This window comes from Pseudophryne corroboree, chromosome 11 (assembly GCF_028390025.1).
Source record: "Pseudophryne corroboree isolate aPseCor3 chromosome 11, aPseCor3.hap2, whole genome shotgun sequence".
Lineage (NCBI taxonomy): Eukaryota > Metazoa > Chordata > Amphibia > Anura > Myobatrachidae > Pseudophryne > Pseudophryne corroboree.
In genome coordinates this window covers 167932627-167949240 of record NC_086454.1, presented here as the reverse complement: position 1 = coordinate 167949240, position 16614 = coordinate 167932627, and the positions used below count along the sequence as shown (strand labels likewise).

Here is a 16614-nt window from a genome sequence, read left to right as displayed (position 1 = left end):
TCACGAGGGAGAGCTAAACATTTTTTTCTAAAATGTTAGATTCTTAGAAGACACATTTTATTGCAATTATTGTACATATATTTACATCAACGCTTATTTGGGTTATATAGTAAAATTCATATAATTACATACATTTCTATAACTACCTTTTTTAGCTTTTCGTACATATTTACAAAAATCAGTGATTTAAAAAAATTATTATATGTATGAAAAAGAAGACTTTCTGTCAATCAGGAACTTAAACTAAAGGTACTAAAACACATCAGGTCCCACCGAGATTTGAACTCGGATCGCTGGATTCAGAGTCCAGAGTGCTAACCATTACACCACGGAACCTCTCTTCTAACACCCCATATACAACTTTCTCTTAGAGTTTGAAATCTTATTTTCTACAAGTTACAGGAATAATAATCAGATAGATAAGTATTACATTGTATTTACAAAAAAAAGCCATTAGGACCTACCAAATTTTGATACAGATTATAGGTTTCAGAGTCCATAATTGTTAACAGTACACAATGAAACCTCATTCATATGGTAGCATGTACATTTTTGGTCAGAGTATAAGATTCTTAGTGGATACATTTTATTGGAATTAAATGACAGATAAACCTGTCTCTCAGTGTGTAAGATTCTTAATTTATGCAATTTATAGATATTTTCTTTCTCAGAGATATTAACTGTATTGTGCTTACAACAAAACCAATAGAACCTACCAAGATGTAAATATAGATCATGGATTCAGAGTCCAAAATGTTTACCAATACACCATGAAACCTCATCCATTAGGGAGCATCTAAATATTTTTATAAGAATGTACTCTCAGAGAGATATGAACTGAATGGTACTTACAAAAAACCAATAGGACCTACCAAGATTTAAATACAGATCACTGTATTCAAAGATCAGAGTGGAGTGGTTACTAATACACCAAGAAACCACATTCATTAGGGAACATCTAAACATTTTTTTCTAAAATGTTAGATTCTTAGAAGACACATTTTATTGAAGTTATTGTACATATATTAACATCAATGCTTATTTGGATTACACAGTAAAATTCATATAATTACAAACATTTCTATAACTACCTTTTTTTAGATTTTAGTACATATTTACAATAATCAGTGATTTAAAAAATGTATTATATGTATAAAAAAGAAAAGTTTTTGTCAATCAAGGACTTAAACTGAAGGTACTAAAATGCACCTGGTGCCACCGAGCTTTGAACTCAATTTACTGGATTCAGAGTACAGAGTGCTAACCATAACACCATGGAATCTCCCTTCTAATAACACATATAAAACTTTCTCTCAGAGTGTAAGATCTTAATTTCTACAAGATACAGAAATATTCATTCAGAGAGATATGTACTACATTGTATTTACAAATAAAACCATTAGGACCTACCCATTTGTATATACAGATTATTGGTTTCAGAGTCCAGAATTGTTAACAGTACACCATGAAAGCTCATTCATATGGTGGCATGTAAAAAATTTTCTCACAGTGTAAGATTCTTAGAGGTTACATTTTATTGGAATTATATTACATATAAACCTGTCTCTCAGTGTGTATGATTCTTAATTTATGCAATTTATAGATATTTTCTTTCTCAGAGATATGAACTGCATAATACTTACAAAAAAACAATAGGACCTACCAAGATGTAAATACAAATCATGGATTCAGAGTCCAAAATGGTTACAAATACACCAGGAAACCTCATTCATGAGGAAGCATTTAAACAGTTTTTATTAGAATGTACTCTCAGAGAAATATGAACTGAACGGTACTTACAAAAAACCAATAGGACCTACCAAGATTTAAATACAGATCACTGGATTCAAAGTTCAGAGTGGTTACCAATACACCAAGAAACCTCATTCACGAGGGAGAGCTAAACATTTTTTTCTAAAATGTTAGATTCTTAGAAGACACATTTTATTGCAATTATTGTACATATATTTACATCAACGCTTATTTGGGTTATATAGTAAAATTCATATAATTACATACATTTCTATAACTACCTTTTTTAGCTTTTCGTACATATTTACAAAAATCAGTGATTTAAAAAAATTATTATATGTATGAAACAGAAGACTTTCTGTCAATCAGGAACTTAAACTAAAGGTACTAAAACACATAAGGTCCCACCGAGAGTTGAACTCGGATCTCTGGATTCAGAGTCCAGAGTGCTAACCATTACACCATGGAACCTATCTTCTAACACCACATATAAAACTTTCTCTTAGAGTGTGAGATCTTATTTTCTACAAGTTACAGGAATAATTTTCATAGAGATAAGTATTACATTGTATTTACAAAAAAAAGCCATTAGGACCTACCAAATTTTGATACAGATTATAGGTTTCAGAGTCCAGAATTGTTAACAGTACACAATGAAACCTCATTCATATGGTAGCAAGTACATTTTTTGTCAGAGTATAAGATTCTTAGTGGATACATTTTATTGGAATTAAATGACAGATAAACCTGTCTCTCAGTGTGTAAGATTCTTAATTTATGCAATTTATAGATATTTTCTTTCTCAGAGATATTAACTGTATTGTACTTACAACAAAACCAATAGAACCTACCAAGATGTAAATATAGATCATGGATTCAGAGTCCAAAATGTTTACCAATACACCATGAAACCTCATCCATTAGGGAGCATCTAAATATTTTTATAAGAATGTACTCTCAGAGAGATATGAACTGAATGTTACTTACAAAAAACCAATAGGACCTACCAAGATTTAAATACAGATCACTGTATTCAAAGATCAGAGTGGAGTGGTTACCAATACACCAAGAAACCACATTCATTAGGGAACATCTAAAAAAATAATTCTAAAATGTTAGATTCTTAGTAGACACATTTTATTGAAGTTTTTGTACATATATTAACATCAATGCTTATTTGGATTACACAGTAAAATTCATATAATTACAAACATTTCTATAACTACCTTTTTTTAGATTTTAGTACATATTTACAATAATCAGTGATTTAAAAAATGTATTATATGTATAAAAAAGAAAAGTTTTTGTCAATCAAGGACTTAAACTGAAGGTACTAAAATGCACCTGGTGCCACCGAGATTTGAACTCAATTTACTGGATTCAGAGTACAGAGTGCTAACCATAACACCATGGAATCTCCCTTCTAATAACACATATAAAACTTTCTCTCAGAGTGTAAGATCTTAATTTCTACAAGATACAGAAATATTCATTCAGAGAGATATGTACTACATTGTATTTACAAATAAAACCATTAGGACCTACCAATTTGTATATACAGATTATTAGTTTCAGAGTCCAGAATTGTTAACAGTACACCATGAAAGCTCATTCATATGGTGGCATGTAAAAAAATTTCTCACAGTGTAAGATTCTTAGAGGTTACATTTTATTGGAATTATATTACCGATAAACCTGTCTCTCAGTGTGTATGATTCTTAATTTATACAATTTATAGATATTTTCTTTCTCAGAGATATGAACTGCATAATACTTACAAAAAAACAATAGGACCTACCAAGATGTGAATACAAATCATGGATTCAGAGTCCAAAATGGTTACAAATACACCAGGAAACATCATTCATGAGGAAGCATTTAAACTGTTTTTATTAGAATGCACTCTCAGAGAAATATAAACTGAATGGTACTTACAAAAAACCAATAGGACCTACCAAGATTTAAATACAGATCACTGGATTCAAAGATCAGAGTGGTTACCAATACACCAAGAAACCTCATTCACAAGGGAGAGCTAAACATTTTTTTCTAAAATGTTAGATTCTTAGAAGACACATTTTATTGCAATTATTGTACATATATTTACATCAACGCTTATTTGGGTTATATAGTAAAATTCATATAATTACATACATTTCTATAACTACCTTTTTTAGCTTTTCGTACATATTTACAAAAATCAGTGATTTAAAAAAATGATTATATGTATGAGAAAGAAGACTTTCTGTCAATCAGGAACTTAAACTGAAGGTACTAAAACACATCAGGTCCCACCGAGATTTGAACTCGGATCTCTGGATTCAGAGTCCAGAGTGCTAACCATTACACCATGGAACCTCTCTTCTAACACCAAACATACAACTTACTCTTAGAGTGTGAGATCTTATTTTCTACAAGTTACAGGAATAATAATCAGAGAGATAAGTATTACATTGTATTTACAAAAAAAAGCCATTAGGACCTACCAAATTTTGATACAGATTATAGGTTTCAGAGTCCTGAATTGTTAACAGTACACAATAAAACCTCATTCATATGGTAGCAAGTACATTTTTTTTTCAGAGTATAAGATTCTTAGTGGATACATTTTATTGGAATTAAATGACAGATAAACCTGTCTCTCAGTGTGTAAGATTCTTAATTTATGCAATTTATAGATATTTTCTTTCTCAGAGATATTAACTGTATTGTACTTACAACAAAACCAATAGAACCTACCAAGATGTAAATATAGATCATGGATTCAGAGTCCAAAATGTTTACCAATACACCATGAAACCTCATCCATTAGGGAGCATCTAAATATTTTTTATAAGAATGTACTCAGAGAGATATGAACTGAATGGTACTTACAAAAAACCAATAGGACCTACCAAGATTTAAATACAGATCACTGTATTCAAAGATCAGAGTGGAGTGGTTACTAATACACCAAGAAACCACATTCATTAGGGAACATCTAAAAAAAATTCTAAAATGTTAGATTCTTAGAAGACACATTTTATTGAAGTTATTGTACATATATTAACATCAATGCTTATTTGGATTACACAGTAAAATTCATATAATTACAAACATTTCTATAACTACCTTTTTTTAGATTTTAGTACATATTTACAATAATCAGTGATTTAAAAAATGTTTTATATGTATAAAAAAGAAAAGTTTTTGTCAATCAAGGACTTAAAGTGAAGGTACTAAAATGCACCTGGTGCCACCGAGATTTGAACTCAATTTACTGGATTCAGAGTACAGAGTGCTAACCATAACACCATGGAATCTCCCTTCTAATAACACATATAAAACTTTCTCTCAGAGTGTAAGATCTTAATTTCTACAAGATACAGAAATATTCATTCAGAGAGATATGTACTACATTGTATTTACAAATAAAACCATTAGGACCTACCAATTTGTATATACAGATTATTGGTTTCAGAGTCCAGAATTGTTAACAGTACACCATGAAAGCTCATTCATATGGTGGCATGTAAAACATTTTCTCACAGTGTAAGATTCTTAGAGGTTACATTTTATTGGAATTATATTACAGATAAACCTGTCTCTCAGTATGTATGATTCTTAATTTATGCAATTTATAGATATTTTCTTTCTCAGAGATATGAACTGCATAATACTTACAAAAAAACAATAGGACCTACCAAGATGTAAATACAAATCATGGATTCAGAGTCCAAAATGGTTACAAATACACCAGGAAACCTCATTCATGAGGAAGCATTTAAACAGTTTTTATTAGAATGTACTCTCAGAGAAATATAAACTGAACGGTACTTACAAAAAACCAATAGGACCTACCAACATTTAAATACAGATCACTGGATTCAAAGATCAGAGTGGTTACCAATACACCAAGAAACCTCATTCACAAGGGAGAGCTAAACATTTTTTTCTAAATTGTTAGATTCTTAGAAGACACATTTTATTGCAATTATTGTACATATATTTACATCAACGCTTATTTGGGTTATATAGTAAAATTCATATAATTACATACATTTCTATAACTACCTTTTTTAGCTTTTCGTACATATTTACAAAAATCAGTGATTTAAAAAAATGATTATATGTATGAAAAAGAAGACTTTCTGTAAATCAAGAACTTAAACTGAAGGTACTAAATCACATCAGGTCCCACCGAGATTTGAACTCGGATCGCTGGATTCAGAATCCAGAGTGCTAACCATTACACCATGGAACCTATCTTCTAACACCACATATAAAACTTTCTCTTAGAGTGTGAGATCTTATTTTCTACAAGTTACAGGAATAATAATCATAGAGATAAGTATTACATTGTATTTAAAAAAATAGCCATTAGGACCTACCAAATTTTTATACAGATTATAGGTTTCAGAGTCCAGAATTGTTAACAGTACACAATGAAACCTCATTCATATGGTAGCATGTACATTATTTTGTCAGAGTATAAGATTCTTAGTGGATACATTTTATTGGAATTAAATGACAGATAAACCTGTCTCTCAGTGTGTAAGATTCTTAATTTATGCAATTTATAGATATTTTCTTTCTCAGAGATATAAACTGTATTGTACTTACAACAAAACCAATAGAACCTACCAAGATGTAAATATAGATCATGGATTCAGAGTCCAAAATGTTTATCAATACACCATGAAACCTCATCCATTAGGGAGCATCTAAATATTTTTATAAGAATGTACTCTCAGAGAGATATGAACTGAATGGTACTTACAAAAAACCAATAGGACCTACCAAGATTTAAATACAGATCACTGTATTCAAAGATCAGAGTGGAGTGGTTACCAATACACCAAGAAACCACATTCATTAGGGAACATCTAAACATTTTTTTCTAAAATGTTAGATTCTTAGTAGACACATTTTATTGAAGTTATTGTACATATATTAACATCAATGCTTATTTGGATTACACAGTAAAATTCATATAATTACAAACATTTCTATAACTACCTTTTTTTAGATTTTAGTACATATTTACAATAATCAGTGATTTAAAAAATGTATTATATGTATAAAAAAGAAAAGTTTTTATCAATCAAGGACTTAAACTGAAGGTACTAAAATGTACCTGTTCCAGCCTAGATTTGAACTCAATTTACTGGATTCAGAGTACAGAGTGCTAACCATAACACCATGGAATCTCCCTTCTAATAACATATATAAAACTTTCTCTCAGAGTGTAAGATCTTAATTTCTACAAGATACAGAAATATTCATTCAGAGAGATATGTACTACATTGTATTTACAAATAAAACCATTAGGACCTACCAATTTGTATATACAGATTATTGGTTTCAGAGTCCAGAATTGTTAACAGTACACCATGAAAGCTCATTCATATGGTGGCATGTAAAAATTTTTCTCACAGTGTAAGATTCTTAGAGGTTACATTTTATTGGAATTATATTACAGATAAACCTGTCTCTCAGTGTGTATGATTCTTAATTTATGCAATTTGTAGATATTTTCTTTCTCAGAGATATGAACTGCATAATACTTACAAAAAAACAATAGGACCTACCAAGATGTAAATACAAATCATGGATTCAAAGTCCAAAATGGTTACAAATACACCAGGAAACCTCATTCATGAGGAAGCATTTAAACAGTTTTTATTAGAGTTTTTATTAGAATGTACTCTCAGAGAAATATAAACTGAACGGTACTTACAAAAAACCAATAGGACCTACCAAGATTTAAATACAGATCACTGGATTCAAAGATCAGAGTGGTTACCAATACACCAAGAAACCTCATTCACGAGGGAGAGCTAAACATTTTTTTCTAAAATGTTAGATTCTTAGAAGACACATTTTATTGCAATTATTGTACATATATTTACATCAACGCTTATTTGGGTTATATAGTAAAATTCATATAATTACATACATTTCTATAACTACCTTTTTTAGCTTTTCGTACATATTTACAAAAATCAGTGATTTAAAAAAATGATTATATGAATGAAAAAGAAGACTTTCTGTCAATCAGGAACTTAAACTGAAGGTACTAAAACACATCAGGTCCCACCGAGATTTGAACTCGGATCGCTGGATTCAGAGTCCAGAGTGCTAACCATTACACCATGGAACCTCTCTTCTAACACCAGATATACAACTTTCTCTTAGAGTGTGAGATCTTATTTTCTACAAGTTACAGGAATAATAATCAGAGAGATAAGTATTACATTGTATTTATAAAAAAAGCCATTAGGACCTACCAAATTTTGATACAGATTATAGGTTTCAGAGTCCAGAATTGTTAACAGTACACAATGAAACCACATTCATATGGTAGCATGTACATTTTTGGTCAGAGTATAAGATTCTTAGTGGATACATTTTATTGGAATTAAATGACAGATAAACCTGTCTCTCAGTGTGTAAGAGTCTTAATTTATGCAATTTATAGATATTTTCTTTCTCAGAGATATTAACTGTATTGTACTTACAACAAAACCAATATAACTAGTGATGAGCGGGTTCGGTTCCTCGGAATCCGAACCCCCCCCGAACTTCACGCTTTTTACACGGGTCCGAGGCAGACTCGGATCTTCCCGCCTTGCTCGGCTAACCCGAGCGCGCCCGAACGTCATCATCCCGCTGTCGGATTCTCGCGAGGCTCGTATTCTATCGCGAGACTCGGATTCTATATAAGGAGCCGCGCGTCGCCGCCATTTTCACATGTGCATTGAGATTGATAGGGAGAGGACGTGGCTGGCGTCCTCTCCGTTTAGATAGAGAGTGAGACACTTGATTTACTGGAGCATTAGGAGTACTCAGAGAGTGCAGAGTTTTGCTGATAGTTATACTAGTGGTGACCACCAGTTTTATTTATTATTTAATATAATCCGTTCTCTGCCTGAAAAAAAACGATACACAGTCACATACCATATCTGTGCTCAGCCTCAGTGTGCTGCATGATAATATCATCATTGTATATCTGACTGTGCTGAGTAGTGCTCACTGCTCACACAGCTTAATTGTGGGGGAGACTGGGGAGCAGTTATAGCAGGAGTACATATTTAACAGTGCACACTTTTGCTGCCAGAGTGCCAGTGTGACTGACCAGCAGTGACCACCAGTATATTGTCTGCCTGAAAAAGTTAAACACTCGTGTGGTGTTTTTTTTATTTATTCTATAAACGCATTCTGCTGACAGTGTCCAGCAGGTCCGTCATTCATTATATTTCTATCTTCTTCATACTAGTAGTTTAGGAGTCTGCAGTGCTGACAGTGTCCAGCAGGTCCGTCATTATACAATATATACCTGTCCTGCAGTAGTGATATATATATATATTTTATATCATTATCATCAAGTCTATACTAGCAGACGCAGTACGGTAGTCCATGGCTGTAGCTACCTCTGTGTCGGCAGTCGCTCGTCCATAATTGTATACCTACCTGTGGTGGTTTTTTTTTTCTATCTTCTTCATACTAGTAGTTTAGGAGTCTGCAGTGCTGACAGTGTCCAGCAGGTCCGTCATTATACAATATATACCTGTCCTGCAGTAGTGATATATAATATATTTTTTATATCATTATCATCCAGTCTATACTAGCAGACGCAGTACGGTAGTCCACGGCTGTAGCTACCTCTGTGTCGGCAGTTGCTCGTCCATAATTGTATACCTACCTGTGGTGTTTTTTTTTTTTTTCTATCTTCTTCATACTAGTAGTTTAGGAGTCTGCAGTGCTGACAGTGTCCAGCAGGTCCGTCATTATACAATATATACCTGTCCTGCAGTAGTGATATATATATATATTTTTTATATCATTATCATCCAGTCTATACTAGCAGACGCAGTACGGTAGTCCACGGCTGTAGCTACCTCTGTGTCGGCAGTCGCTCGTCCATAATTGTATACCTACCTGTGGTGGGTTTTTTTTCTATCTTCAACATACTAGTAGTTTAGGAGTCTGCAGTGCTGACAGTGTCCAGCAGGTCCGTCATTATACAATATATACCTGTCCTGCAGTAGAGATATATATATATTTTTTATATCATTATCATCCAGTCTATACTAGCAGACGCAGTACGGTATTCCACGGCTGTAGCTACCTCTGTGTCGGCAGTCGCTCGTCATCCATAAGTATACTAGTATCCATCCATCTCCATTGTTTACCTGAGGTGCCTTTTAGTTGTGCCTATTAAAATATGGAGAACAAAAATGTTGAGGTTCCAAAAATAGGGAAAGATCAAGATCCACTTCCACCTCGTGCTGAAGCTGCTGCCACTAGTCATGGCTGAGACGATGAAATGCCATCAACGTCGTCTGCCAAGGCCGATGCCCAATGTCATAGTACAGAGCATGTAAAATCCAAAACACCAAATATCAGTAAAAAAAGGACTCAAAAATCTAAAATAAAATCGTCGTCGGAGAAGTGTAAACTTGCCAATATGCCATTTACCACACGGAGTGGCAAGGAACGGCTGAGGCCCTGGCCTATGTTCATGGCTAGTGGTTCAGCTTCACATGAGGATGGAAGCACTCAGCCTCTCGCTAGAAAAATAAAAAGACTTAAGCTGGCAAAAGCACAGCAAAGAACTGTGCGTTCTTCGAAATCACAAATCCACAAGGAGAGTCCAATTGTGTCGGTTGCGATGCCTGACCTTCCCAACACTGGACGTGAAGAGCATGCGCCTTCCACCATTTGCACGCCCCCTGCAAGTGCTGGAAGGAGCACCCGCAGTCCAGTTCCTGATAGTCAGATTGAAGATGTCAGTGTTGAAGTACACCAGGATGAGGAGGATATGGGTGTTGCTGGCGCTGGGGAGGAAATTGACCAGGAGGATTCTGATGGTGAGGTGGTTTGTTTAAGTCAGGCACCCGGGGAGACACCTGTTGTCCGTGGGAGGAATAGGGCCATTGACATGCCTGGTGAAAATACCAAAAAAATCAGCTCTTCGGTGTGGAAGTATTTCAACAGAAATGCGGACAACATTTGTCAAGCCGTGTGTTGCCTTTGTCAAGCTGTAATAAGTAGGGGTAAGGACGTTAACCACCTCGGAACATCCTCCCTTATACGTCACCTGCAGCGCATTCATCATAAGTCAGTGACAAGTTCAAAAACTTTGGGCGACAGCGGAAGCAGTCCACTGACCACTAAATCCCTTCCTCTTGTAACCAAGCTCACGCAAACCACCCCACCAACTCCCTCAGTGTCAATTTCCTCCTTCCCCAGGAATGCCAATAGTCCTGCAGGCCATGTCACTGGCAATTCTGACGAGTCCTCTCCTGCCTGGGATTCCTCCGATGCATCCTTGCGTGTAACGCCTACTGCTGCTGGCGCTGCTGTTGTTGCTGCTGGGAGTCGATGGTCATCCCAGAGGGGAAGTCGTAAGACCACTTTTACTACTTCCACCAAGCAATTGACTGTCCAACAGTCCTTTGCGAGGAAGATGAAATATCACAGCAGTCATCCTGCTGCAAAGCGGATAACTGAGGCCTTGGCATCCTGGGCGGTGAGAAACGTGGTTCCGGTATCCATCATTACTGCAGAGGCAACTAGAGACTTGTTGGAGGTACTGTGTCCCCGGTACCAAATAACATCTAGGTTCCATTTCTCGAGGCAGGCGATACCGAAAATGTACACAGACCTCAGAAAAAGACTCAAGAGTGTCATAAAAAATGCAGTTGTACCCAATGTCCACTTAACCACGGACATGTGGACAAGTGGAGTAGGGAAGACTCAGGACTATATGACTGTGACAGCCCACTGGGTAGATGTATGGACTCCCGCCACAAGAACAGCAGCGGCGGCACCAGTAGCAGCATCTCGTAAACGCCAACTCTTTCCTAGGCAGGCTACGCTTTGTATCACCGCTTTCCAGAATATGCACACAGCTAAAAACCTCTTACGGCAACTGAGGAAGATCATCGCAGAATGGCTTACCCCAATTGGACTCTCCTGTGGATTTGTGGCATCGGACAACGCCAGCAATATTGTGTGTGCATTAAATATGGGCAAATTCCAGCACGTCCCATGTTTTGCACATACCTTGAATTTGGTGGTGCAGAATTATTTAAAAAACGAGAGGGGCGTGCAAGAGATGCTGTCGGTGGCCAGAAGAATTGCGGGACACTTTCGGCGTACAGGCACCACGTACAGAAGACTGGAGCAACACCAAAAACGCCTGAACCTGCCCTGCCATCATCTGAAGCAAGAAGTGGTAACGAGGTGGAATTCAACCCTCTATATGCTTCAGAGGTTGGAGGAGCAGCAAAAGGCCATTCAAGCCTATACAACTGAGCACGATATAGGAGGTGGAATGCACCTGTCTCAAGCGCAGTGGAAAATGATTTCAACGTTGTGCAAGGTTCTGCAACCTTTTGAACTTGCCACACGTGAAGTCAGTTCAGACACTGCCAGCCTGAGTCAGGTCATTCCCCTCATCAGGCTTTTGCAGAAGATGCTGGAGACATTGAAGGAGGAGCTAACACAGAGCGATTCCGCTAGGCATGTGGGACTTGTGGATGGAGCCCTTAATTCGCTTAACAAGGATTCATGGGTGGTCAATCTGTTGAAATCAGAGCACTACATTTTTGCCACTGTGCTCGATCCTAGATTTAAAACCTACCTTGGATCTCTCTTTCCGGCAGACACAAGTCTGCAGGGGTTCAAAGAACTGCTGGTGAGAAAATTGTCAAGTCAAGCGGAACGCGACCTGTCAACATCTCCTCCTTCACATTCTCCCGCAACTGGGGGTGCGAGGAAAAGGCTCAGAATTCCGAGCCCACCCGCTGGCGGTGATGCAGGGCAGTCTGGAGCGACTGCTGATGCTGACATCTGGTCCGGACTGAAGGACCTGCCAACGATTACAGACATGTCGTCTACTGTCACTGCATATGATTCTCTCCCCATTGAAAGAATGGTGGAGGATTATATGAGTGACCGCATCCAAGTAGGCACGTCAGACAGTCCGTACGTATACTGGCAGGAAAAAGAGGCAATTTGGAGGCCCTTGCACAAACTGGCTTTATTCTACCTAAGTTGCCCTCCCACAAGTGTGTACTCCGAAAGAGTGTTTAGTGCCGCCGCTCACCTTGTCAGCAATCGGCGTACGAGGTTACTTCCAGAAAATGTGGAGAAGATGATGTTCATTAAAATGAATTATAATCAATTCCTCCATGGAGACATTCACCAGCAGCAATTGCCTCCACAAAGTACACAGGGAGCTGTGATGGTGGATTCCAGTGGGGACGAATTGATAATCTGTGAGGAGGGGGATGTACACGGTGATGAATCGGAGGATGATGATGAGGTGGACATCTTGCCTCTGTAGAGCCAGTTTGTGCAAGGAGAGATTAATTGCTTCTTTTTTGGTGGGGGTCCAAACCAACCCGTCATTTCAGTCACAGTCGTGTGGCAGACCCTGTCACTGAAATGATGGGTTGGTTAAAGTGTGCATGTCCTGTTTATACAACATAAGGGTGGGTGGGAGGGCCCAAGGACAATTCCATCTTGCACCTCTTTTTTCTTTCATTTTTCTTTGCGTCATGTTCTGTTTGGGGAGTGTTTTTTGGAAGGGCCATCCTGCCTGACACTGCAGTGCCACTCCTAGATGGGCCAGGTGTTTGTGTCGGCCACTAGGGTCGCTGAGCTTAGTCACACAGCTACCTCATTGCGCCTCTTTTTTTCTTCTTTGCGTCATGTGCTGTTTGGGGAGTATTTTTTGGAAGAGCCATCCTGCCTGACACTGCAGTGCCACTCCTAGATGGGCCAGGTGTTTGTGTCGGCCACTTGGGTCGCTGAGCTTAGTCACACAGCTACCTCATTGCACCTCTTTTTTTCTTTGCGTCATGTGCTGTTTGGGGAGTGTTTTTGGAAGGGCCATCCTGCCTGACACTGCAGTGCCACTCCTAGATGGGCCAGGTGTTTGTGTCGGCCACTAGGGTCGCTGAGCTTAGTCACACAGCTACCTCATTGCGCCTCTTTTTTTCTTTGCGTCATGTGCTGTTTGGGGAGTGTTTTTTGGAAGGGCCATCCTGCGTGACACTGCAGTGACACTCCTAGATGGGCCAGGTGTTTGTGTCGGCCACTTGGGTCGCTGAGCTTAGTCACACAGCTACCTCATTGTGCCTCTTTTTTTCTTTGCGTCATGTGCTGTTTGGGGAGTGTTTTTTGGAAGGGCCATCCTGCGTGACACTGCAGTGCCACTCCTAGATGGGCCAGGTGTTTGTGTCGGCCACTTGGGTCGCTGAGCTTAGTCATCCAGCGACCTCGGTGCAAATTTTAGGACTAAAAATAATATTGTGAGGTGTGAGGTGTTCAGAATAGACTGAAAATGAGTGGAAATTATGGTTATTGAGGTTATTAATACTTTGGGACCAAAATGACCCCCAAATTCTATGATTTAAGCTGTTTTTTAGGGTTTCTTGAAAAAAACACCCGAATCCAAAACACACCCGAATCCGACAAAAAAAATTCGGTGAGGTTTTGCCAAAACGTGTTCGAACCCAAAACACGGCCGCGGAACCGAACCCAAAACCAAAACACAAAACCCGAAAAATTTCCGGTGCACATCTCTAAATATGACCTACCAAGATGTAAATATAGATCATGGATTCAGAGTCCAAAATGTTTACCAATACACCATGAAACCTCATCCATTAGGGAGCATCTAAATATTTTTATAAGAATGTACTCTCAGAGAGATATGAACTGAATGGTACTTACAAAAAACCAATAGGACCTACCAAGATCTAAATACAGATCACTGTATTCAAAAATCAGAGTGGAGTGGTTACCAATACACCAAGAAACCACATTCATTAGGGAACATCTAAACATTTTTTTCTAAAATGTTAGATTCTTAGAAGACACATTTTATTGAAGTTATTGTACATATATTAACATCAATGCTTATTTGGGTTACACAGTAAAATTCATATAATTACAAACATTTCTATAACTACCTTTTTTTTAGATTTTAGTACATATTTACAATAATCAGTGATTTAAAAAATGTATTATATGTATAAAAAAGAAAAGTTTTTATCAATCAAGGACTTAAACTGAAGGTACTAAAATGCACCTGTTCCCACCGAGATTTGAACTCAATTTACTGGATTCAGAGTACAGAGTGCTAACCATAACACCATGGAATCTCCCTTCTAATAACACATATAAAACTTTCTCTCAGAGTGTAAGATCTTAATTTCTACAAGAAACAGAAATATTCATTCAGAGAGATATGTACTACATTGTATTTACAAATAAAACCATTAGGACCTACCAATTTGTATATACAGATTATTGGTTTCAGAGTCCAGAATTGTTAACAGTACACCATGAAAGCTCATTCATATGGTGGCATGTAAAAATTTTTCTCACAGTGTAAGATTCTTAGAGGTTACATTTTATTGGAATTATATTACAGATAAACCTGTCTCTCAGTGTGTATGATTCTTAATTTATGCAATTTATAGATATTTTCTTTCTCAGAGATATGAACTGCATAATACTTACAAAAAAACAATAGGACCTACCAAGATGTAAATACAAATCATGGATTCAGAGTCCAAAATGGTTACAAATACACCAGGAAACCTCATTCATGAGGAAGCATTTAAACAGTTTTTATTAGAATGCACTCTCAGAGAAATATAAACTGAACGGTACTTACAAAAAACCAATAGGACCTACCAAGATTTAAATACAGATCACTGGATTCAAAGATCAGAGTGGTTACCAATACACCAAGAAACCTCATTCACGAGGGAGAGCTAAACATTTTTTTCTAAAATGTTAGATTCTTAGAAGACACATTTTATTGCAATAATTGTACATATATTTACATCAACGCTTATTTGGGTTATATAGTAAAATTCATATAATTACATACATTTCTATAACTACCTTTTTTAGCTTTTTGTACATATTTACAAAAATCAGTGATTTAAAAAAATTATTATATGTATGAAAAAGAAGACTTTCTGTCAATCAGGAACTTAAACTGAAGGTACTAAAACACATCAGGTCCCACCGAGATTTGAACTCGGATCGCTGGATTCAGAGTCCAGAGTGCTAACCATTACACCATGGAACCTCTCTTCTAACACTAGATATACAACTTTCTATTAGAGTGTGAGATCTTATTTTCTACAAGTTACAGGAATAATAATCAGAGAGATAAGTATTACATTGTATTTACAAAAAAAAGCCATTAGGACCTACCAAATTTTGATACAGATTATAGGTTTCAGAGTCCAGAATTGTTAACAGTACACAATGAAACCTCATTCATATGGTAGCAAGTACATTTTTTTGTCAGAGTATAAGATTCTTAGTGGATACATTTTATTGGAATTAAATGACAGATAAACCTGTCTCTCAGTGTGTAAGATTCTTAATTTATGCAATTTATAGATATTTTCTTTCTCAGAGATATTAACTGTATTGTACTTACAACAAAACCAATAGAACCTACCAAGATGTAAATATAGATCATGGATTCAGAGTCCAAAATGTTTACCAATACACCATGAAACCTCATCCATTAGGGAGCATCTAAATATTTTTATAAGAATGTACTCTCAGAGAGATATGAACTGAATGGTACTTACAAAAAACCAATAGGACCTACCAAGATTTAAATACAGATCACTGTATTCAAAGATCAGAGTGGAGTGGTTACCAATACACCAAGAAACCACATTCATTAGGGAACATCTAAACATTTTTTTCTAAAATGTTAGATTCTTAGAAGACACATTTTATTGAAGTTATTGTACATATATTAACATCAATGCTTATTTGGATTACACAGTAAAATTCATATAATTACAAACATTTCTATAACTACATTTT

At 36.4% G+C, this 16614-nt stretch overlaps 6 non-coding genes across 6 annotated transcripts; all 6 read right to left on the bottom strand.

Moving 5' to 3' along the window:
• Positions 1–264: 264 nt before the first annotated feature.
• Positions 265–336, bottom strand: TRNAQ-CUG (transfer RNA glutamine (anticodon CUG)). Its single transcript has one exon. It is a non-coding gene; the product is annotated as a tRNA-Gln (tRNA).
• A 1815-nt stretch (positions 337–2151) lies between these two features.
• On the bottom strand, positions 2152–2223 carry TRNAQ-CUG (transfer RNA glutamine (anticodon CUG)). The gene has a single exon. It is a non-coding gene; the product is annotated as a tRNA-Gln (tRNA).
• A 1815-nt stretch (positions 2224–4038) lies between these two features.
• On the bottom strand, positions 4039–4110 carry TRNAQ-CUG (transfer RNA glutamine (anticodon CUG)). Its single transcript has one exon. It is a non-coding gene; the product is annotated as a tRNA-Gln (tRNA).
• A 1813-nt stretch (positions 4111–5923) lies between these two features.
• Positions 5924–5995, bottom strand: TRNAQ-CUG (transfer RNA glutamine (anticodon CUG)). Its single transcript has one exon. It is a non-coding gene; the product is annotated as a tRNA-Gln (tRNA).
• Positions 5996–7822: 1827 nt separating this feature from the next.
• On the bottom strand, positions 7823–7894 carry TRNAQ-CUG (transfer RNA glutamine (anticodon CUG)). The gene has a single exon. It is a non-coding gene; the product is annotated as a tRNA-Gln (tRNA).
• Positions 7895–15781: 7887 nt separating this feature from the next.
• Positions 15782–15853, bottom strand: TRNAQ-CUG (transfer RNA glutamine (anticodon CUG)). Its single transcript has one exon. It is a non-coding gene; the product is annotated as a tRNA-Gln (tRNA).
• Positions 15854–16614: the final 761 nt, after the last annotated feature.